The sequence below is a fragment of the Lepus europaeus genome, chromosome 18, assembly GCF_033115175.1.
Source record: "Lepus europaeus isolate LE1 chromosome 18, mLepTim1.pri, whole genome shotgun sequence".
Taxonomy (NCBI): Eukaryota; Metazoa; Chordata; class Mammalia; order Lagomorpha; family Leporidae; genus Lepus; species Lepus europaeus.
In genome coordinates this window covers 69,820,455-69,845,622 of record NC_084844.1, presented here as the reverse complement: position 1 = coordinate 69,845,622, position 25,168 = coordinate 69,820,455, and the positions used below count along the sequence as shown (strand labels likewise).

General features: G+C 46.1%; 2 pseudogenes; one reads left to right on the top strand and one right to left on the bottom strand.

Annotated features, from left to right (window-relative positions):
• Positions 1-5,030: 5,030 nt before the first annotated feature.
• LOC133747156 (nucleus accumbens-associated protein 1-like) lies at positions 5,031-6,464 on the bottom strand (annotated as a pseudogene).
• Positions 6,465-23,992: 17,528 nt separating this feature from the next.
• On the top strand, positions 23,993-24,485 carry LOC133746974 (nuclear transcription factor Y subunit beta-like; annotated as a pseudogene).
• The last annotated feature ends 683 nt before the right edge of the window (positions 24,486-25,168 follow it).

Here is a 25,168-nt window from a genome sequence, read left to right as displayed (position 1 = left end):
TACTTAATGTATACTAAATTGATCTTCTGTATATAAAGAGAATTGAAAATGAATCTTGATGTGAATGGAAGGGGAGAGGGAGCGGGAGAGGGAAGGTTTGTGGGTGAGGGGGAAGTTATGGGAGGGAGAAGCCATTGTAATCCATAAGCTGTACATTGGAAATTTATATTCATTAAATAAAAGTTTAAAAAAATTTAACAGGCGCGGGTAAATTTTTTTAAAAAAATTAAAAAATTAAAAACCCTCACTGTAAAAACTGCTAAAGGCAAGCCTGAACACCTTGCAGTACCTATGGCTGAGTAGATAAACAACTGAAACAGGCCTCCCAGGCATGCAGGCACCAGGGGCCTAACACCTGTGCCTCATTAATACACAAATAAATCTGCTCTTGGGAAACAACTGAAAATTAATTGTCCCAAATCATTTACTGAGTTTGAATAAAGGAATTAGACCCATATTCCCTGCATTTTATGTGAAACCAAACAATGACAATCATTTTTCGGTGCCAGTGCTGTGGTGCAGCGGGTTTACACCCTGGCCTGAAGTGCCAGCATCCCATATGGGAGCCACTTCAAGACCCAGCTGCTCCACTTCTAATGCAGCTCTATGCTATGGCCAGGTAAGGCAGTAGAAGATGGCCAAAGTCCTTGGGCCCCTGCACCCACATGGGAGACCAGGAAGAATCGCCTGGCTCCTGGCTTCAGATCAGCACAGCTCCAGCTGCTGGGGCCAATTGGGGAGTGAACCATTGGGTGGAAGACCTTTCTTTCTCTCTGCTTCTCCTCTCTCTGTTTGTACCTCTGACTTCCAAATAAATGAATAAATCTTTTTTCAAAAAGAATAATTTGTCAACAGTGGAGGCAAGTAAGATCAGCTTTATGAATTTTTCTCAAATTTCATAATGTCACAAATAAACCTATAATTTAAAATTTATCTTCAATGCTGACACCCTGGCAACAATATCTTGAGAGGCTTGCTGAAAAGAAAGCCACTGAAATGTGCATGCAGTCAATACCCACCAGACCCTATCATCTGAGGAAAAGACAATCTCGCATACTAGGCTAATAGCCATGAATATGACCAACTGAACACTTGAAGCTCAAAAATCTGACCACGGGAAAGACACATCTTCCCCAAAGTGCTCCAGAAGTGCAACTGAAGTAAAAAGAAATTGCTAAATTTTGTCTTATATAAAAATATATATAAGAGTACTTCAAAAAGTTCATGGAAAATAGTATTTATTTAGGGACTGGTGTGGTGTAGTAGATACAGCTGCCACCCATGACACAGGCATCCCATATGGGAGCTGGTTCATGTCCTGGCTGCTCCACTTCCAATCCATATCCCTGCTAATGTGCCTGGGATAGCAATGGAGGATGTCCCAAGTGCTTGGGTGCCTGTACCCATGTGGGAAGCCAGGAAGAAGCTCCTGGCTCCTGGCTTCAGCCTGGCACAACCATGGACATTGCAGCCATCTGGGAAGTGAACCAGTAGATGGAAGATTCTCTCTCTTTCTCTCTCTCTCTCTCTTTCTCTCTCTCTCCAACTCTTTCAATTAAGTAAATAAATAAATAATTCTTTTTGTTTTAAAAGGACAAGTTTATTTCAGTGCAAACATTTCAAAATTTATATATGGTTCTACCTTAAGACACATTTTTCATGAATACTCACAATAGAGGTATGTGGAGAGAAGGAGTGTGTGGGTAGGAGGGAGGGAAGAAGAGAGAGAGAGATAGCACAAATAAATAGCAAAACTCTAACAATGATGTCATCAAAATGTCAAAAATTCTATTTGTGGACAAATATTTTACATAAATCTCCTCTAACCTCTACAATAACCCTCTGAGAGAATGTTTTTAATCTTCCTTTCCAAATGAGGAAACTAAGGTTCAGAAAAAAAACTAAATAACTGATGGAGAGAAAAAAAGAATGAGAATTAGAAAACACACCTCCCTGGAATAATATGGAAGAAAAGAGACACTAAAAGGACATGATATTTCAGATATTATGGGCAAAATTGCTTCTAGCAACAAGGCAAGGTTGAAATCTGTGGTTTCTTCCCCAAATTTTTCATTTTTGAGTACCACAATTAAGGACATAGAGATGAGTTTTCACCAATTGCATCAGAAGGTAGGTTAACAACAGCTGTTGTGAGGGTTCATAACCTGGGTCATTTAGGTGTACAAAAGCCTTGAATGGAATAGTTTAGAAAGCGTGGGCCTTGAAGGGTTCCTTTTAAAAGCAGGAGTGCCATCTAGTGGTAACTATTCTACTTTGCAGGCACTGGGTCCCTGAAACCAATCCGCACCCAAGTTGGGAGAGGCACCCTATGTAGGTTTCATCTCTACACTGATGTTAATGGACCAGAGGCTGTTGTGGAACCACTGTGTTGAGGACTCTGAACATATCCCTCAGAAAGGAACACTGTGTCTGACTAAAAACAACGGCCATGAGTGCCATCATCATTTCTCAGGGAATCACTTTCACAGCAGCGACTGATGCCCTCCCCCTTAAGAATTCCTGCTTAGATATCGCCATGACCCGCAATAGTTTTCTCTGACACGGAAATGCACTAGACTATGCAATGAATACATATAAATAATAAGTACACGTAGCTGGTGATTACAGAGGGATATCTATCTCTAATTATATTAATGTCATATCTTCCAAAGATATGAACATAAATTTGTATGAGACTAGAATTTCTTTTTTTTTGTTACAAAGGTGTTTAGTTTATTCTCCTATCATGGATACTCCGGGGTTCACATTTCCCGATGCCACTCCTCCTCTATAAAAGTTCAGGGAAGGGGCAGCAGCTGGCCGCCCTGGGGGGGGGGGGCTCCTGGGCTAAGGCATGGCCCTGTCTGGCTCTTCTGGTGGAAAGTTCCCTCCCCTGCCCCCCCCGCCCAGAAGCCAGGGGCCACCTCCTGGGTTCCCTGAAGAACACTGGGCTCTGCCACCTGGCCCTGGCACTGCAGAGCGCCCCCACCATGGGAAAAGGTGGGGAGGGAGGAGAACCCCGGTTCCAGGGAGCCAGTGTGCCTATTCAGGCCTTGGAGGCCTGGGCACACCTGGGCATGCCCACTGTTCTCTGAGGGTCTGGCTGGAGCCCCTTGTCCACCCCGGCCGCAGCTGCTTGCCAAGAGACCAGGATATTTTGCTTTGGGGTCGGCGCTGGGGCGGGGGTGGAGTGGGGACTAAGGGGTTTGTGCTTTAGCAGGGGGTGCCGACCCCCCCACATACACACTCGGGGTGGCTGGGGGCTAAGGCGCAGGCCAGACTGAGACTCCCCCCAAAGCAGGCTGGTGGTGACACTGTTGGAAGGATATAGTGTGGGGCGACCCCCTTTGGTCCTCCCCACCCCGCACCAGAACCTCCCTTAAATGCTTCACCTGGAAAGCGAGATCCTCGGGCACAAGGTGTACACGGAAGTCAGAGCCAGGAGGCAGAAAGGCTGGTAATGGGGGGAGGTGAGAGGTGTAGGGGTGGGGAAGAAGCCTCCATGTGCACATGTGCACACACACTCACCTACACACACACTTGCCCTAGGCGAGAACAAGAGGAATGGTGAGAAAAAACTGCCAGCGGCCCAAGCAGACCCTGTTCTACCCCTGGGGGAACCAGGCCCACCCAACCAGCCAAGGCCAGGGACCTCCCTTGAAATACATCAGTGAGGGGTGGGGAGAAGTTGAGGGAGGGAGGGAAGCAGGTCAGACCCATGGGGCCCAACTCAGGAACACGCAGTCACACTCCACACACACGCATGTGCACTCTGCCTGCCTGCCCAGCACACGACCCCCCCATATCCTGCCTTCCACAGTGTGTCCCCACCCCCACTGGGGATCTGCAGGTGGGCTGGTGGGGTCAGACCCAGTCCAGTTGGTTTGAAAAATAAAAGTAAATCTTATACTTCAATATTTCAGTAGCTAAAACAATGTTATGTACACGGGTAGGGGCTGGGGGCTCTGTCCCGGGGTGGGGTGGGGGTGGCAGGGCAGGGGCAGGAAGCGGAGGAGAGGACAGCAGCCCCACCCCTCCCAGCCTGCTCCCCGCCCCCCATTCCAACCCCGGTCTCACTCTGCTTCTTTTACCTTCATTCAAGTTGCACGAGCACGTGCACACACATGCACACACACATACAAGAGGCGCCTTGGCTGAGGATCTCCCTCCCTGGGGCTCCAGGGGACACGGGCTGGATGGAGGGGTGAGAGCAGGTGCTGGGCCGCCACCCCCAGCCACCTTAGGCTGCTTGTGGCATTGCTCTGAGCCTGTTGGCTCCGCTGTACCATGGGCAGTGCCCATGGCCTCACCTGCCCCGGCCCCCAGGTGCAGGGACTGAGGAAGAGTCAGGAAGGTGCTTTGGAGGCCTGGAAGCACTGGAGGATGGGGAGGGGGTAGGGGGATGGGGAGGGGTCCTGAGAGCCCCCCTTGAGTCCCAGCGGAGGCTGAAGAAGGACTTCCGCCAAGCAGGCCCCTGCCCCATGTCCGGGCTGGTGGTGGTCAGGGCACAACACTTGGAGTGAGGGAAGTGGGGAGCCCTGTGTGGAAGACAGAAACCTGTGCCTGCCCCCTGCCCCTGTCTACCAGCCCTTGCCAGACTTGCCTGCCCCGGCCAGTGGCTCACACTGGGGAAGGGGCTGGGATGGGGGAGGGGGACCCAGGAACATGCAGCAACCCCCTCGGGGCCTGGGAAGGGACACAGTAGCTCCTGACCAAGGTGTGTGTGAGGACATGGGGGTGGGGGAGTGTGACGGCCCCCCCAGGTGGGGTAGGGGAGTGTGATGGCCCCCTGAGAGGGGTGGGGGAGTGTGACAGCCATCCCGGGTGGGGTGGGGGAGTGATGGCCCATGGGTGAGGTGGGGGGAGTGTGACGGCCCTCCCGGGTGGGGTGGGGGGAGTGTGACGGCCCTCCCGGGTGGGGTGGGGGGAGTGTGACGGCCCTCCCGGGTGGGGTGGGGGGAGTATGATGGCCCTCCCGGGTGGGGTGGGAGGAGTCTGATGGCCCCCCCGGGTGGGGTGTGGGGGTGCGGTTACTGCAGGGCCTCTGTCGAGGGGCCGCCTTGCCCCATAGCTGGCCGTCTGGAAGCCATACTCCCCGCTCGTCACCTCCGGCTCCGTCTTGCCTGAGTCCCTGATACAGGCAATGCAGGGGCGCCATTGGGTGAGCAGCTTCAACTTGGGCATCCAGCTCTGGCGCACTACCCAGTGCGCGTTGGGGCACACGCCGGCCACAACGGCGTTCCTCTTGCTCTCCTTGAAGTTCCGGCAGTGGTACTCCACGGCGTGGAGTGCGCGGCTGTCCAGAGGTTTGCTGCTGTGGGCCAGTGCGTTCCAGTCAAAGGAGAAGGTGAGGAGCAGTCGCGGCCAGACCTGGTTCTGGGTTCCTGAGCTGCGCCCTCTGATGTACACCTTGGCGCCTGTCACCAGCTCTGGGTTCTCGGAGGGGTCGCCCTCGTCCTGGAGCTGGGGGTGACAAGGGTGCCAATCTGGTTGATGAGCTGGGCTGGGAGCGACGCCAATCTTGCCACACCCGGATCCGACTGCAGGTTCCGGGAGGGCCTCAACCTTCTCGGCTGTCCGGCCCACATTCATTGCGCTGTGCATGGTGTACCTGTTGTATATCTGCCAGCACTGCTCCTCTGAGCCTTCCTCCCCTGCGTCCTCCTCCTTGTGGTAGGAGCCGGGCTGTCATTGGTGTAGGGGCTCCAGGTGCCCGGGCTCTTGTGCTCCGACGTGCTGGGCCCACTCCCCACACCCACAGCTGCCGCCACTGTCCCGCTGGCCGGCTGCCCCACTCCACCCCCGCGGCCAAGGCCACCCTGGCGGAGGCCTGCTGCGAGAGCTGCTAGTTGGCCGCCAGGTCCAGCACGGAGAACTTGGCCATCTTGCAGCTACCGCCACTGCTGCTGCCACCCTCGCCTCCTTGGGGCCACCTTCCCATAGCTGTTTGGCCCTGGGCGTGCACTACACCGAGTCCGACTCCTGCTGCTCTGTCCTGACCCGTGACAGGAGGGGCAGCGGCAAGCTGCAGGCTGGCCAGCCAAAAGTCTGTGCCACGGGACTCTGCGGCTCGGACGAGGGTGCCCCTCGGTGTGCAGGCCCTGCGAGTCGCCGCTCCAGGAGCTCACCTTCAGGAAGAACTCAGCGCCTTTCTCCAGGATCTTCTGGATCTGTAGGATGCCCGCTGTGTCTGTGAGCAGGAACTGGTCCCCCACGTTCATGCACAACAGCCCGTGTAGCAGCTCAGGGTCTGCTGGAACGACAGTGGCTGCATGGCCGCTGGCAGCTCCACCATGGCGCTGCGGCTGATGTTGAATAGGAGTAGGAGCTGCTGGCGGCCAGCGCGGCCTGACCTCTGACCACCACCGACACATCACAGGGCAGCCCTGCAGCCGCTGTTCGCTGAGGCGCTCCAAGATGCCGTGGCCGAAGATGGGGATCTCCATCTACAGGCTCTGCGCCATGGTGGGGCTGCACCGTGGCAGCTGAGGCCTGGCCTGAGCCCTGGGCATGCCCCTGCGCCAGGGCCTCCACCTCCATGGCCTCCATGGCCTCCGCCTCAGCAGCAGTGGCAGATGCGGCGGCCACTCACTGTTAAATTTAATTGTTTTAAAAAATGATGTACACCCAGCACCATGGCTCAGTAGGCTAATCCTCTGCCTGTGGCGCCAGCACACCAGGTTCTAGTCCCGGTTGGGGCTCTGGATTCTGTCCTGGTTGCTCCTCTTCCAGTCCGGCTTTCTGCTGTGGCCTGGGAGTGCTTTTTTCCCACCATAATGAAACATCAGAGCACATCACTGACACATTTTAAATGTATATAAAGACAGAATGCACAATTATCATCTGCCTAATACAAATATCTTCATATGTCTAGATGAAACATGTTCCCATATGAGGAGGCCCCACTGAAACAAAAGCAACGAACACTTCCCTGCATGAGGGACTGACTGCTAAAGTTACGATGATTTTAGGTTAAGGTTTGAACTGAGAAATCCTGAGATTCCACCTCAATATCCACAAGGACATAAAGAACTGAATTTAAAAAAACCTTGTGGACTGTCAGATATAATGCCGGATTTTGTACAAAAACATATATTTTTCCTTCAAAACTAAAATTTAGCAGTCTCTAAAGTCACATTAAAGTAGGGAAATTCAATTATTCTTTCATAAAAGCAATCAAGAAAATGTGCATAAGTTTAATTTTATGGAATGTTTTTACCTCATTTTTTAATTTCATAAAACTGTAATATATAACATGTCATTATGTTATTTTTTTAAAACAGGATCAACATTTAGGAATGAGGTGAGGAAAGGATACTGTACCAGGAAATCTCTGTGAAATTATCTGAAGTGAATAAATTTTCTATTCTGTAGCCTACTGTGATTTCTTTTGATCTTTTTCTTGATTTACTTGAGAGACAGAGAGATATAGAGTGAAACAGAAATAGAAAAAGAGATGTCCCATCCACTGGCCTATTCCCCAAATGCCTGCACAGCCAGGCCTGGACCAGCCCAGAGCTGGTAGCCAGGAATTCAATCCACAGCTCCAATATGGGTGGTAGGGACTCAAGTACTTTGGGCATCACCACTGTATTCCAGGGTCCACCTTGGCTAGAAGCTGAATTGGGGAACTGGAGCTAGGGATCAAATCTAGGTACTCCAATGTGAGATGTAGGCATCTTAATCGATAGGCCAAATACTTGCCCCTAAAGGCATTTCTGATATCATTAATACATAAGGAAGAATGCCCTTCCTTCAGATGTTTCTCTGCATATCTCCCTCACTCTCTTCTTACTCCCATCCTACCTCATTTACGTTGGTATGTAGGATAACTGACATAAGCTTGATGTCTTTCTATAACCAGGTAAAAAATTGGCCACACAGTTTGTAATGTAAACAGTACAGAAAAGGAAATACTTATACAGTCAAGAACAAATTATTTTCCAACAATTTAAAAATAGGCATTTATGGCCGGCGCCACGGCTCAATAGGCTAATCCTCCACCTAGCGGCACTGGCACACCGGGTTCTAGTCCCAGTTGGGGCGCCGGATTCTGTCCCGGTTGCCCCTCTTCCAGGCCAGCTCTCTGCTGTGGCCAGGGTGTGCAGTGGAGGATAGCCCAAGTATTTGGGCCCTGCACCCCATGGGAGACCAGGAGAAGCACCTGGCTCCTGCCATCGGATCAGCATGGTGCGCCGGCTGCAGTGTGCTGGCCGCGGCGGCCATTGGAGGGTGAACCAATGGCAAAAGGAAGACCTTTCTCTCTGTCTCTCTCTCTCACTGTCCACTCTGCCTGTCAAAAAAAAAATAGGCATTTATTTAGTAAAATCCCAAGTCCTAATTAAAAGGTCATTTTATCTCTTTTTTTAAAAAAAGGATTTATTTATTTGAAAGGTAGAATCACAGACAGGAGGGAGATAGAGAGAGATCCTCTTTCCACCAGCTCACCTCCTAAATGGCCCCAATACCCAGGGCTGAGCAAGGCCAAAACCAGGAGCTTGGAAATCCATCCATTCTCCCACATATGTGGCAGGGGCCCAAGTACTTGGGCCATCTTGCACTGCTTTTTCTTCAGGCATTAGCAGGGAGCTGGATCAGAAGCAGAGCATCTGGGACTGAAACCTGCCCTTGTACAGGGTGCTGCTGTCAAAGGTGGTGGCTTAACCCATTGCGCGATGATGCTGGTCTCCATCTTATCTCTTAAAGCATGTTTTCCAACACTAGATGGACTTATGGAATATTATAAAAATAGAAATAGATGTTTCTGTTAAATATTTTCTTTTTAAAGATGAAATTAAGTTACATTTTAAGTGAATCCATCATTCACTGCACAAGTTCTACACCACCACTATCCGACAAAATTTTCTGAGAACATAGAAATGTTCCGTAACTAACTGTCCAAAATGGTAACCACTCATCACACATAGTAATTAAGAAGTTGAAATATGGCTAATGCAGTTGAAGAATTACATATTTAATTTTAACTAATTAAAGTCAAAATTTATATGGCTAATGGTTCCCATATTGGACAGTGAAGCTCAAAATGTTTTAACAATGATAATACACACACACACACATACACACAGAGAGATACACACACACACACACACACTGGTTTTAAAGCAAAACTGTAAAGTTTCAAGGAATATAAAGATAAATATACACATGATACATAATCATATGTAGTATAACTGGAGGAAGAAAACAAACATTAAAAGTAAAAAGGTTCAGACATTTGACCTAGTGGTTAAAAAGCCAGTTAACATGCCCACATCCCATATCAGTGTCTGATCTGAATCTCAGTTTTACTCCCATTTCTAGCTTCCTGCTAATGTACACTCTGGGAGGCAGCAGGTGATAGCTCAAGTACTTGGGTCCCTGCCACCTAGGAGGGGACCTGAATTGGTTCTCAGCTCCAGTGTTTGCATGGCCTAACTGCCACTGTGGCATTTGGAGAGCCAACTAGGGGATCTAAGCTTTCTCTCTCTCTCTCTCTCTCTCTCTCTCTCTCTCTCTCTCTCTCTCTCTCCTCTTTCCTCTCTCACTGAGTGTGTGTATTTGTGCATCTCTGTGTAACTAAATACAATTCAACTTAAAAAAACTTTTTTTAAGTTAATTCATAAAATAAATCAAAGTAATTCCTGAAAAGAGGCTTTTATACAGTATGCATATTTCTAAATGCATAGTGGCACTAGTCAGAACTATCAGATAAGCATGTAATAGTTTCTTTTTCTTTCCCATCCCTCTCATTGCCTTTTCCCATGGTATTTCTGTCACTACCACCACCCTCAGCCACTGTCTCCTCTCACCAAACTCTTGTCACATACACATGTGAAAGTGAGGAAAGACCATCTTCAGTGGCAACAGTGTTAGTTCTATTAGGTACCAATGGTGGCATTGCTGGAAAGACCCTGAACCAGATGTGGATATGTGCAGACTCAACAACAGATTGTCTAAAAGAACCAAGAAAGGACAGGTTAAAAAGAAAGTAAGTGGGTCGTGTGATCAACTTTAGTTTAAGGTCAAATATGTACTTCAAATTTGTTGGGATTAATGTACTTGAATAAACAATTCACAGAGGCTTCTGGAGATGTACATCACCACCTAAGCCTCCTAAAAAACTCACTAAAAATCATTACCAGGTGAACATCCTTATCCAAAATGGTTAGGATTCAGAAGTGCTTCAGATTTTTAAGATTTTGGAAGATCTGCATAGACTTTACTGGCTGAACACCCTTCATCCACCTGCAGCGCCAGGCAGAGTACCAATACATTCCAAAACTTAAAAGTTGTTTTCGCCCATATGTGGTGTACAGTTCAAAATTACATGGCTATGTGTCCCTACATTAAATAATGGTTTTGTCTGTAGACCTCTCCTTTCTATTTTACAGGCATTTCTCATATGCCCATCAGGGCTATCTGTTACCAGTCCATTTAATGCTCATACGGTAGTCCTCACTTATGTGCAGTTTCGCTTTCTATGGCTTGTTATGCCTGGTCAATGAGGGTCCAAAAATATTAAATGGAAAATTCCAGAAATAAACAATTTCAGAGTTGTAAACTGTATGTGGTAATGAGTAGCGTTATGATATCTCATGCCATTTTGCTCTGTCTCGCTCAGTGTATCCATGCTGTGCACACTACCACCCATTAGCCACTTGGGAGCCATTTCAAGTCATCAGAGTGGCTGTTAGGGAGTCACAATGCTTATGCTCAAGGAAGCTCTATTCTGTTTAATAATGATTCCAAAGCACAAGAATAGTGATGTGGTAATTCAGGTATCTCACAGAAAAGCAAACTAAAAAGGTAAAACAGTTTGACTTATTAAAGAAAAAAATATACCCTGATGTTGACCTACATTAGGGATGAAACTTTTATCAATGATATTGTGAGGGGAGAAAAAGAATGTCAGGCTAGTTTAGCCTTGCGCCTAAAATTACAGAAGTTTAAGCCATAGTATGTGATAGTAAGGACTTAGTTTGGAGGGCCAAGGCATGAATTTTCTGTGGTTTCATGCATCTACTGATGTACACAACACTCCTGAGGTCTTAGAATGTACTAGGGAATAAGAGGAGACTACTGGACATTAGCTTTTAGAAATCTCAAATCTATACACCTTTTTCATTTGCTCAGACTTTATATTTATTGCATATTTCAGTCTATTTTGACATCATAAACTATCATCTTCTTAAAGTTTAAATAAAGGGAGAAATGAGAAATAAGACTAAATGGAAGAAAATGGGATTGATTGGTAAAGCCTTCCTGTGACTTTAATCAACAGGCCTTTCAGTCATCCAATTATTCTCCTCTATTTCTAAGTTTCTGATTATATTCTGGTTGGTTAGAGTATGCTGGTTCACTCTCCAAGTGACTACATTGGCTGGGGCTGGTCAATGCTAAAGCCAGGATCCAGGAACTTCATCTGGGTCTACAACAGGGGTGCAAGGGCCTGAGCACTTGAGGCATCTTCTACTGCACCATCTTTCCCAGAAACAGTAGCTGGAAGCTGGATCAGAGTTGGAGCAGCCGGGATTTGAACTGGTGCCAATATGGGATGTCGGCACTATAGGCAGCAGTTTAACCAGCTGCACACAGTGCTGGCTCCAGGAGTAGTATTTTTCTTACTAATTTTTCAAAAATATTTTCTCCAAATCACAATGAAAGATTAACCATTTTCTTATTATTTCCTTTTCCAAATTAAATTTTCATCAAAACTCTGTAAGCTATAAGTGACCCTATTACAAAAATTTTAAACTATTTTAAAGTTCAGAAACTTTAATAGAACCTAAACCTGGTACTGATTTTCCCTTTGGTATATTAAATTTGCTATTGTGTTATCTATATTCCTAATAATTTGAATATTCCCCCAATAAATGCCATAAAAATTTAATTATATGACCACAGATATCTTTACTTTTTTTATTTTATTTTTTGACAGGCAGAGAGGACAATGAGAGAGAGAGACAGAGAGAAAGGTCTTCCTTTGCCATTGGTTCACCCTCCAGTGGCCACTGCGGCCGGCACACTGCAGCCGGCGCACCACGCTGATCCGATGGCAGGAGCCAGGTGCTTCTCATGGTCTCCCATGGGGTGCAGGGCCCAAGCACTTGGGCTAACCTCCACTGCACTCCTGGGTTCAATCTCAAAATGCCCACAACAAAAAGGGTTAGGTCAGGCTAAAATCTAAGAACGCAACCCAGGTCCCAGAAATGGAAGGCAAATTACTTGAGTCATTACCATTGCCTCTGTGGGTCTGGATTAGCAGGAAGCTGGAGTAAGTAGTGAAATCGGGTATTGAACCCAGGCACTCCAAATGGGACACGAAGAGTCTTAACAATTTAACAGTGAGGCCAAGATCTGCCCTCCCATCACCCAGAATAAATTTAACCAAGGACGTGAAAGACAACTACAATGAAAATTGCAAAACACTGATGAAAGAATGTGAAGAAGACAAAAGAAAACACAAAGTTCTTCTCTGTATGCAGATTATAAAAATTAATACTAGTACAAGTCCATGTTACCTGAAGCAATTCACAGCTTCAATGTAATTACCACCAAAATAATAAAGACAGCATTCACAGAACTAGAAAAACCAATCCTAAAATTTACATAGAAGCACTTTAAAAGAACCCAAATACATAAAGATATCTTGAGCAACAAAGTTGGAGGCATCACAACATCAGATTTCAAGACATATTATAGAGTTACTGTAATCAAAATAGTATGGTATCAGCATAAAAACAGAAATACAGACTATTGGAACAGAATAGAGATCTCAAAAATTAATCTACATACCTACAGTCAATTGCTCTTTGATAAATCTACCAAAACTCATACCAGAGAAAGGACAGTCTCTTCCATAAATGGTGCTGGGAAACCTAAATCTAAAGATCCATACCCATGGGGCCAGTACTGTGGCTTAGCAGGTAAAGCCACCACCTACAGTGCTGGCTTCCCATATGGGCACTGGTTCCAGTCCTGGCTGCTGCACTTCTGATCCAGCTCTCTCCTGTGTCCTGGAAAAGCAGAAGATGGCCCAAGTTCTTGGGCCCCTACATGCATGTGGGAGACCTGGAAGCTCCTGGCTACTGGTTTTTGATCGGTGCAGCTCTGGCCATTGTGGCCATCTGGGGAGTGAACCAGCAGATGAAAGACCTCTCTCTCCCTCTGCCTCTCTATAACTCTGTATTTCAAGTAAAAATAAATAAAACTTTAAAATAGAAAATCCATACCCAGAATCCAAAATTTCATCCCATGCCTCCCACCGTAATCTAAAATCAACTCATAATGGAAAAGATATATAAATGTGGCCGGCGCCGTGGCTCACTAGGCTAATCCTCCGCCTTGCGGCACTGGCACACCGGGTTCTAGTCCCGGTCGGGGCACCGATCCTGTCCCGGTTGCCCCTCTTCCAGGCCAGCTCTCTGCTGTGGCCAGGGAGTGCAGTGGAGGATGGCCCAAGTGCTTGGGCCCTGCACCCCATGGGAGACCAGGAGAAGCACCTGGCTCCTGCCATCAGATCAGCGTGGTGCGCCGGCCACAGTGCGCCTACCGCGGCGGCCATTGGAGGGTGAACCAACGGCAAAAGGAAGACCTTTCTCTCTCTCTCTCTCTCTCTCTCTCACTATCCACTCTGCCTGTCAAAAAAAATAAAAATAAAAAAATAAAAATAATTTAAAAAAAAGAAAAAGATATATAAATGTAAGTCCTTAAATTATGAAACCACTGGGGGAAAACACTGGCAAACATTAAATTTTTTTGAAAAAGACCCTAAGGGCCGGTGCCGCGGCTCACTGGGCTAATCCTCCGCCTAGTGACGCCAGCACACCGGGTTCTAGTCCCAGTCGGGGCACCAGATTCTGTCCCAGTTGCCCCTCTTCCAGGCCAGCTCTCTGCTGTGGCCAGGGAGTGCAGTGGAGGATGGTCCAAGTGCTTGGGCCCTGCACCCTATGGGAGACCAGGAGAAGCAGCTGGCTCCTGCCATCGGATCAGCGTGGTGCGCCGGCCGCAGCGCACCAGCTGTGGCGGCCATTGGAGGGTGAACCAACGGCAAAGGAAGACCTTTCTCTCTGTCTCTCTCTCTCACTGTCCACTCTGCCTGTCAAAAAAAAAGAACCTAAGACCCTAAGAGCAGAGAGGAAAGGAGAAACATACAAATGTGATCATCCCAAACTAAGAAGCTTCTGTACAGCAAAAGGAACAAAGCACAGCTGACAGAAAACAGTTACAAGCTGTGCATCTAGCAAAGGACTATGACTCAGAACATATACAGAACCCCAAACACCACAAAAACCCAAATCCAGTTACCAAACAGGCAAAGTATCTGAATAGATATTTCTCCGGAGAAGAAACACAAAAAGAAAACAAAAGCATGAAGAAATGTTCAATATCGCTAGCCTTCAGGGACATGTAAATCAAAACCACAGTGAGGTTGGGAAGGGTGTGGCAAGAAAGAATGGAAGGAGACTGGATAACAGGCACCAAACACAGACAGAAGGCACTGGTTCCAGTGTTCACAGCACAGTGCTCCTGTTCCACTGCAGCTCACAATAATGTATTATACACTGCACAAAGAACCAGGAGAGAGCAACTAGTAGCTACCAGAACAAAGATAAGCTAAGGACATAGAAAAGATATTTTCCTGGTTTGATTGATGTATGCTTTGTATATGTACTGAAATACTGTACCACAAAAGTATTGAATGCTAATAAAAATATTTTAATAGAATAATAATAAAAAGATATTTTACCAAGGTAGTCTCTGTCTCAGTGATATGGAGAACAGAACATATTGAGAAAGGGAAGTGACTTTGGAAGCTCTCTTCAATATAAGGAATTAGACCACCACTATTTGAAGCCAAGTGCCTTTTACTGTCTTTTCTTAGAAAAAATATATTATATATATAAAAATATATAGAGAAACACTCCTTTTATTCTTCAATTAAAGTTCTTTTGAAATATGAAATTGGTATTTCTTCAGAGTAAAACACCTGTCAGAAAGTACGAATACATTTTTTTTTGACAGGCAGAGTGGATAGTGAGAGAGAGAGAGAGAGAGAGAAAGGTCTTCCTTTGCTGTTGGTTCACCCTCCAATGGCCGCTGCGGCCGGCACATCTCGCTGATCTGAAGCCAGGAGCCAGGTGCTTCTCCTGGTCTCCCATGCGGGTACAGGGCCCAAGCACTTGGGCCATCCTCCACTGCCTTCCCGGGCCATAGCAGAGAGCTGGCCTGGAAGAGGGACAACCGGGATAGAATCTAGCACCCCAACCGGGACTAGAACCTGGTGTGCCAGCGCCGCAAGGTGGAGGATTAGCCTGTTAAGCCATGGTGCCGGCCACGAATACATTTTTTAAAAAAAAGAAACAGGACTCACAAATATCATGTCTTAAGAATTAAGTCTCCAGTCACCCTACTATATCAGTTGTAGGATTTATTATCTAAAGAGACTTAGAAGTATTTCATGATTTTCTTGCATTCAGGAACTTTTTTATTTTCTTAGATTCAGCATCAGGTTCCCTAGCTAAATTATTATAATAGAACATTGGCTAAGACTTATAATTGAATATCATTAGTTTTTATTATTTTGTGTGTCTCTTAAAGTCAACATCACATTTAAAGTTTATTGCTTCAAAATTATCCCTTTGTCAAAAATCAGAGGATAATACATTTTTTTCCTAACAGCACAGCTTGGGAAAATATACTCATCAATGATGCCAAGTTAAATTAAATTAAAAAATAGAGTAAACATGGTGATCAACTACCATATATAAGAACCTAGAGAAGAGTTAAATATAATTTAAAATTTATTTTAGAGCAAGATACAATAATTTGCATTCTATACTACGCCATTTCTGCAATGCCAAGATAAAGGAGTATTTTGAGTTTCTCAGAGAATGCCAAATAATTGGTCTGAGTTCCATCTAACTTAATTGCCTAATAAGGTAAGTTTACTATGGCTTTTTGACTATATAAACACACTAAAAGCTATCCATAAAGGAGACAAAAATTAAATTATTTTCTATACTGTGCACTATGACATTATACTTTAAAAACCTTAAAAAAAGCATTACATGAATCAGAAAACAAACAGACTTCCTAGGGACTTTTGTAGAAAGTTATAATCTAATCAAAAAGATTTTTGGAAACATAGGATAATAAAAGGAAAGTTAAATATGTTCACCTTCAATTTATTTCATAGGTCACTGTTATACCATCTAATAAGATAACTAAAAACATGCAAGCAGCTGGTTCTACAGCTAGACAGATTAATGTAATAGTCTGTAGTCATCTGTGCTGGCAAGGACTCGCCTCTTTTTGCAAGGAGAAGGTCAGTTGCCCTTGGGAAGAGGAGGGGAGGATGGAGAAACAATATTCCTTCCACCATGTGGCCATGTGTGCTCCATTCCCTAAGTTAAACATCCACTGCAGCACACACAGGACACTCTCTCTCTTCCTTCACATCTGGCAGTGTTGTCTCACATGTAACTTGACAAAAAACATGTAACAGTGGTCTGTAAAACCTGTAAGATGTATTGCATAAAACTAATAATACATTCTCATAACACATCACTGCAAATTAGTTGGAAGCCAAATACTTAAATTTAAATCAACACTTCCAAAGCAAGATGTGGCCTAAAACCATTCAGGCATCATATAACCCCCTACAAGTGTCTCAAGAGTTAAATCCATTTGTTTTCTACCTATCTGAATCAATGAAGAAAACCACTAAGAAATGTAAATCATTGTAAAACCTCATAGGCCATAAAAATAAATCTGTGAGTATTAGACATATGAAGCTGTAGTTAGTGTTCATAGATTTAAGTTCCATAATTTATTTGTTATAGTTCCAGGTAGCACTTTTTTTTTGACAGGCAGAGTTAGACAGTGAGAGAGACAGAGAAAAAGGTCTTCCTTCCATTGGTTCACCCCCCAAATGGCCGCTAAGTCCAGCACGCTGCCCTGATCCAAAGCCAGGAGCCAGGTGCCCCCTCCTGGTCTCCCATGTGGGTACAGGGCCCAAGCACTTGGGCCATCCTCCACTGCCTTCCCGGGCCACAGCAGAGAGCTGGACTGGAAAAGGAGCAACCAGGACAGAATCGGCACCCCAACAGGGACTAGAACCCAGGGTGCCAGCGCCACAGGCAGAGGATTAGACTAGGGAGCCGTGGAACATGCTCTGCATTTAGATTTTCAAGAGGCTTTGTTTTACATGTTTTACCCCAGTATTTAAAAGTTGTGGGAAGGAAGCAGATGAGACAATATAATGCCCTTTTTACAGATGAGAAACTAACTCATTACCCTAAACATAAGCTCTAGTATGTCAGTGGTAGGCTTAAGGCCTGAGCTGTCTGATTATGAAGAAAGGTTAGGATTTCTGAGGCAGTTTAAATAGTTGTTACACAAAAGGACTTCTGAACACTGGAAAATTTATGTATTTTTTAATAACCTGTTACTAGCTAGTTTAAAAGAGCTATAATGGCAACAGAAAAATAATTTTCATCTTCTGAAGCAAATTTTACCAATAATTCTGTGGCTATTTTAATGTGACACTGCTACATTTTTCTAGGTTTTGTCTATTAATATTAATAAGAAAATATGCACCAGCACTGTGCTTCTATGAATTCTACATTTAACCCAAGTGCCAAATTTACAATTAAGCTTATTACATTATAAGAGCTGCTGCCTACTGGGTAGAAAAATATTAATTTCACACTTTAAATACTATAAAACTATTTAACAGCAGTGTTGGCCTGCCAACTGAATCCTTTCCTGTTTGAGCTGTAACCTCCCTAGTGGCTGAAGAGCCCTAAAAGGGCATTAACAAACAGCTCTTAATTCAATCATATTTGCATTTTAACCTTTCTTAGGTACTCTGAAAGAAGTCTTTAGTACTGTAAAATATATATGGGAAAAACAAAAAGCAGATTATAATGAAGGTTAATACTACATGTACATTGTCCTAATTAGTGTACTGTAGGATAGGAGAGCAACAGATATCTGATGTAAGCTCATTCATAAGAATTTGGGTTATTACATTTTCTGATACTCATTATTTCTGCAGATACTCACATATCGCAGTAATATTTAAATATTATCACATTTTAAAAGCACAAGTCCTAATTCCTTGCTATTCTAAGATTAGACTCCTCTAAGATATTGGATCTTATACATTATCCTGTAATATTATATATCTCTGTATTTACTACCTACCTACAAGAATTAAAAGTCTCTTCAGAGTCCAAAGCAGAACTTGGTTCTTCTTCCATTTTTATTAGAATCTCCTGGAAAAAATTTTAAAAACACAGTAAAATAATGGAGATTGCAAAGCAATGTTTCAGTTAAACAGTTGTGTAACAGTTCTATGCAGTCTATTAGCCAACAATAAAATGTCCCCTTGCCCCTTCCTTAAATTATCTTCTGTACTTCTTTTAGGAAAAATACTCATCTTCAAGCCACGATATAAACCAACAGTACTCCTAATTTGCATAATAATACTATAATGCTATCAATGTAATTACTAAGAAGAATATACATTTATAAAATATACATTTATAAAATATACATTTATAAAAAATTATACATTTATACATTGATATATATATTATATATATAAATTTACACACTTACAGAAATTGAGGAGGAAGAGATGAACAGAAAGCAGATTTGGTAGAATAAAAATACTTTTACTAAAGAAACTTAAAATGCTAATCAATGCCAAAATAATATATATTAAGTATAAGTTCTCAAAATATATATTTCAAAGTTTATTTATGAAACAATAGTTTCCCATGATTAAACAGATCATTTGTTCTTCAAAAAAAATTATAAAACTGATAGAAATTCCTAAAATGCATAAACCATTTAGTTATACGCTAGCATTTTCATAAAAGGGAATTTTCTGTTGGTGACCAAGTCTCCATGCTAACAACCGGGACAGCCCAAGACAAACTCAGGAGAGAACAGACCCAGAAGGTTTTCCAGCTCCCATGTCTCCACCTGCTAGACACTGAGGAGGCGGAGATGAACAGAAAGCAGGTGTGGCAGGAAGTGGCCAGAAACAGATTGTAGGGCGGCAGGGGCGGGCCGGGGCCGCGTCCACAAGCCAAGGGCAGCTGAGGGGCCGGCGGACCGAGCGCGGAGCACCGCGAGGCCCCGGCCGCGCCCTCACCTCCTGTCTGTCACCGGGTAGCTTGTCCTGAGCCCCGAGGCCCGCATCCTGCGCCGGCGTGGTGCCCTTCAGGTACAGGATCCCGTAGTCCTCGGGCACCAGGACTCCAGGCTGCTGACGACGCAGCTGCGCGGGGCAGCGGGTCGGGGTCAGGGCGGCCGCGCCCGGCCCGGGCCTCCCCCGCGGGCCTCGGGGATCCGGGGGGGTCCCCGCCCGGGCGAGGCGCGGGGCTCCGAGGAGGGGGCGCGGGCGCTGGGGAGGGGCGGTGACTCTGGGGAGCTGCGGGGGGGGCTGAGGGGAGGGGCGGGGGCTGTGGGGAGGGACGGGGCTCTGGGGAGGGGCCGGGGCTCTGGGACATGGCCGGGTCTCTGGGGAGGGGGCCATGTTGCAGCCCCTCGGGCCCCTGCAGGACTGGTCTGGCGATGGCTATGGTGATGGTGTTCACGGTATTGGTGATGATGATGATGGTGTTGATGGTGTTGATGATGGACGTGTGGTGGTGGCGGCTGCGGAGCCCCGGGGCCCAGGAAAGGCCCAGAGTGGGCCAGCAGGGGGAGAACCTGGGCGAGCGATGGTCCCCGACCCCCGCCAGCCTGCCCATGCCAGGCCCCCCGCCCACCCTGCCCTGCCCCTGCCCCGCCCTTTACCTGAGGTGAACAGCCAGAGGCCCAGGGGTCACGGTGGGCTGCTCCATGTCCCCACTCCCCTCAGCAGAGCCACGTTGCTGACAGCAGCGGGGGAACTGGGGTTCACAGCTGTGCCATGGAACACACAGTGCTGGGGGCGGAAGTCAGACCCAGCTCCCTTCCGGGTGGATCCCCAGGCCCGCAGTGCTGGGGCGGGAGCGCCATCAGGGTCTCCCCATGCTGGCCCAGAGCACCCAAGGAGTCCGGAGCAGAGCTGGGGCTGGAACCCAGGATCTGATGGAGGGAGCGGGCGTCCTCCCAGCCTGCCCTGGGGTCCCGCACACAGCGCTCCCCTCTCGGGCTTGGCTGCTGAGCTCCGACCTGAGCGCTGGGCGCCTCATCCTGCAGGGACTTCAGGGCCCATGTTTGGTGCGGGGATTGAGACCAGGGCATCCCGGGTCAGACTGTGTTCCGGGCCCAGCTCTCTGCGCATGCGCACCTTGGGAGCAGCGGTGAGGGCTCAAGTGCGACGGCCCTGCACCTGCGTGGGGGACCCGGATGGAACTCCAGGCTCCTGGCTCCAGCCTGGCCCAGCGCCGGCCTTCTGGGAAGTGACCCAGCAGATGGGCGCGCTCTCTCCCTCTCTCTAGCTCTGACTGCGTTTCAAATAAATCAGAAGAAAAGCAAAAAAAAAAAAAAAATTACTGAACTTCTAATACACCTTAGACGTTTACCCAAATATTTATGTTTTAATTGCTAACTTACAATATATCTGTCAAAAGTTCAGTGATTTAAAACATGAGAAAACAGAAATACCAAAAAGTATTCATGTCTCCTGCAATACTATCAAACATCTAGAAAAATATTTACTTAAGAAATGGGAATATTCATTAAATAAAAGTTAGAACAAATTCACACCTATCAGTTTAAATTGTATAGAATAAAAATAAATTTACTGAAGAAATTATAAAAACACTTATCAATGCCCCAATGTAAAATATATGTCCTTACTGATAGAGATTTAATAGTCTAATTTTTAAATACACATTTCAACATTTAATTATGAAAACACTGTATACTACTAAATATATCACGTGTTCCTCCTAACAAATGACAAAGATCAGAACCTGCGACGGGGCGGCCGCAGGGTGTCTGTGTCCGCGGACTGCGGGTGCAGGAGTCTCCGTGGCTCCCTGCCGGGTCACGGGGCACCAGAGAACACCCGAACCCAGAAGTGCTAAGAGTCTTGGCGGAAACAACCCGCACCAGCCTTGGCACGGGCAGCTGGGGCTGAGGTGGCCCAAGGCAGAGCCTGTGGAGACTGGGCACTGCCGGGGACCCTCAGCGGGGACTCTGCACCCCGGACCAGAGATGCAGGGCCTTCTCCCGCAGGCCCAGATGCGGGCTGAGAGCGCATGACCCGCCGTGCCGCCTGCACCTGCTCTCTAGGGCTGCCCGGGAGCTGAGGACAGAACTTGTAATTCTGGAAAATTGTACATATAATGGGCTACACCCCGTAGAGTTTTCATTTGTGTGAAACATTTGGAGGGGATTAATACTGGTAACCAGGAGAAATCAAAGACAGACAGAAAGCTCCATATTTCATCTAAGCTGTTACATGATATAAACATATGTTAGAGAGAGCAGGACAAATGCCATGTTGAATACTTATGACCAAGAAGTGACCTACCCTCACCCATGCAGTTAAAAAAATTCTATGTTGCATGTACCCTGTGAAATGTCCTATTGCCTAACCACATCCTAGCTGAAAGACAGCCAGTTCCTCTGTAACCTTGCCAATTCCAAGAAATGTCATTAGCTCATGCAAACATAGTTGAAAACCTCTACTTATTACACCAGAAAATTGTAACAGAACCCTGCCACCTACATTTTGGTTTTGCCCCATATAAGTCTTGCTAGACAGGGAACCAGCAACACAGTGTGGCCCCCAATTATGTACTATGTCCCTGGCCAATCAGTCTGCAACTCATCAATAAAGTTTTACCCAAATTCAGTCTTTGAGTGGTACTCTCCCCATTTCCCATAACACATTTGGTGACACAACAGAATACCAACTAAAAATTACAAACAAACGCTGCTTTACCTCTGAATCTAATTTCTAGGTAAGCAAAATAAGTAATGATTTTATCAAGGATTTAAATAAGCATAATGACAATACATTCACCAGAACTTATGTGTAGTGTTGCCCAAAAATAACAATAAAGGGTGCAAGGGAGTTTACTATGATGCTTTTCATTGCTATTCTGATTTTGAACTAAGTTGTCAGGCAGCCATAATTGTAACAAGAATGCTCAGGATGTTTTCCAATCATACTTTACCTAAGGAGCTTTAAATGATCAAACTGTACCAATATCTAAAAATGTTTTAAGCTAACACATTTCATTTGTTTGAGTAATAATTTAACTAACAGTAAGTTTCTAGAATACAGCTGAAATTTTAGAGGTATATCAATAAGTAATGTAAACTAGGCACTAAAATAATCTGGGTATGGTTCTTTATGCATTTTAAATACATGCATAAGTAATATGTACTATACGTATTAGATGTCACCATATATGTAAAAACACAATACATTTTCTATCTAAAGAAACAGTTCACCAATTACTTAGGGCAAGAAGAGTTTGAAATTTACATAATGTTAACTATTAAACATTATAAAATGAATTTATAACATTCATAATTGAAGTATTTTAGTTAATTTGAAAAATACATGTTAGTAAATTGTCTTGGCTTAAATAAGGATAGAAAACACAGTATTTTACAAGTCATTTCTAACATACTTTTAACAGAGTGAATGGCATTCAGACTCCTGAACTGAAGTTAAGTTTAGCTCAGGGCATCTACAGGTTTTATCAGTGCAGTTTGCAATCATGGTAAAGGAAGATATGCAACAGGTTTCTGCAGTCCGTTTTATGCACAAACATCTGTCTGCTTCTAGGTTAAGCTAAAAACAGCCAGAACAACACTATACAGTAAGAGCACCTACTCAAAGGTGCCTTCAGTTTACATCTGAAAACACTGGGTGTCACACATCACTTCACACTAGCTATGAATTCTGAAATCTAATAGAAAAATAAGACATAGTCTCTGAATTATTAGAGGATCATCACCAATTATGTATGATATGTAACAATACGAAGAGAAAAATGACTTGGTGCAAAGGAAGACAAAACAGTCACAGGTGGGTGGTGTAAAGATCCTAAAGGATTTCCGTCTTTTAATTAAATCAACTACAGTGTTTTAGTTAAAACCGTCCCAGCACCATCCCCGCCGCCAATGCTGCCTTGGCCTGGGCACTACCCTCCCACCTGCCCAACCGGACCTGGGCCTGGGCCTGGCCGGAGCCTGCGAGGCCACAGCGCGGCTCTTTGTGTGCCAAAGGAGGAGCGCGGTAAGTGGGCCAGGCCGCCTCCCACTCCACACCCTTGAACTCCAAGGCCGAGGCCAAAGAGGGCTGCCAGCGGGGCGTGGTCGTGGTCCCTCTAGGTGGCGCCCTGGGCCGGCTCCATTTTGTTGGTGAGCAGGCCGGCTAGCCGGGACGCAGCCCGGGTCCCCACTGCCGCCCAGACCCTGCCCCCTGGGCTTCTGCAGCCGCGCGGGCCCCACGGAGCACCTCCTGCCCGCCGGCTCCTGGGTCCGCGGGGCCTGGCCGAGTCCGGCCGCTTTGTCCGCCGGCGCACTCCAGCCCCGCGCAGCGGGCGGGAGACGGGCGTTGGGTGCAGGTCCGGGCTGGCTGGGCCATCAGGGGTCCGCACAGCACAAGTGGGGCTGACAGGTAAGCGGGCTCTGCAGTGGGGCCTCGGGCCACCCCGCGCACCTGCGTGGGGAGGCAGCGAGGTCCCCGGGAGGAAGGAATGGCGTTGGTGTCCTGCAGTCTGGTTTGCACGTAAAGAATGCAGCCGTCTGGTAGCTTGTGGTCCCTGGACTTGGGAAGGAAGCCTTTGGGATTGCACTAAGGTTTGGATCATCGCTGGTGGGAGGCAGGATAGGCAGGGGCTTATGGAGCAGTAGTCTCGGAGAACAAAGAATTACAGAGCACCCACAAATTGTTATCTCACCCGAAGTACTAGAACAAGATGCTTTAAACACGGGTTGGAATTGAGCAAAGATTAGACACCTTTTTAAAAAGGTGCTCTGAGCACCACTGACACCAAGGTTCTGACAGTATTTCGTGACAATGGACGGTGACAGTTCTACCACAGATGCTTCTCAAGAAGAAATATATCTTCCAATTGCAAATGTGGCTAGGATAATGAAGAACGCCGTACCTCAAACAGGAAAGATTGCAACAGATGCCAAAGAATGTGTTCAACAATGTGTGAGTTCTTAGCTTTATAGCATCTGAAGCCAGTGAAAGGTGCCATCAAGAGAAACAGAGGACAATCAATGGAGAAGACATTCTCTTTGCCATGTCCACCTTGGGCTTTGACAGTTATGTGGAACCTCTGAAATTGTACCTTCAGAAATTCAGAGAGGCTATGAAAGGAGACAAAGGAATTGGTGGAGCAGTCACAGCTACAGATGGACTAAGAGCAGAGCTTACAGAGGAGGCATTCACTAACCGGTTACCAGCTGGCTTAATAACTGCAGATGGTCAGCAACAAAATGTTATGGTTTATACAACATCATATCAACAGCTTTCTGGTGTTCAACAAATTCAGTTTTCATGATCTGCAGAAATGATAGATGGAAGTGTAGAGAAGCAAGAGTCTGTGATTCTGGAACAGACATCAGAAGAAAATGACGTGAAAAAAATGTCTCTTTACACATTAAATAGGTGTAATGTAGTTTCCTGATGCTTAACTAATTGAGGTGTTAATTCTGACTTGAGAATCTTTTTCATGAATGATTTTAAAGAAAAATTTTGAATTTAAAGGTATTAAAATATTTTTGTGGCCGGCGCCGTGGCTTAACAGGCTAATCCTCCACCTTGCGGCGCCGGCACACCGGGTTCTAGTCCCGGTTGGGGCACCGATCCTCTCCCGGTTGCCCCTCTTCCAGGCCAGCTCTCTGCTGTGGCCAGGGAGTGCAGTGGAGGATGGCCCAAGTGCTTGGGCCCTGCACCCCATGGGAGACCAGGATAAGCACATGGCTCCTGCCATCGGAACGGCGTGGTGCGCCGGCCGCAGCACGCCTACCACGGCGGCCATTGGAGGGTGAACCAACGGCAAAAAGGAAGACCTTTCTCTCTGTCTCCCTCTACTGTCCACTCTGCCTGTCAAAAATAAAAAAAAGATGAAAAAAATATTTTTGTTTTGTATGAGAAAAAATGATAAAATCCCTAATAAAGTGAATGACTTTAAGAAATCTATGAGAAAAGTATATTCTTATGCTGACATAAACACACCAGTAG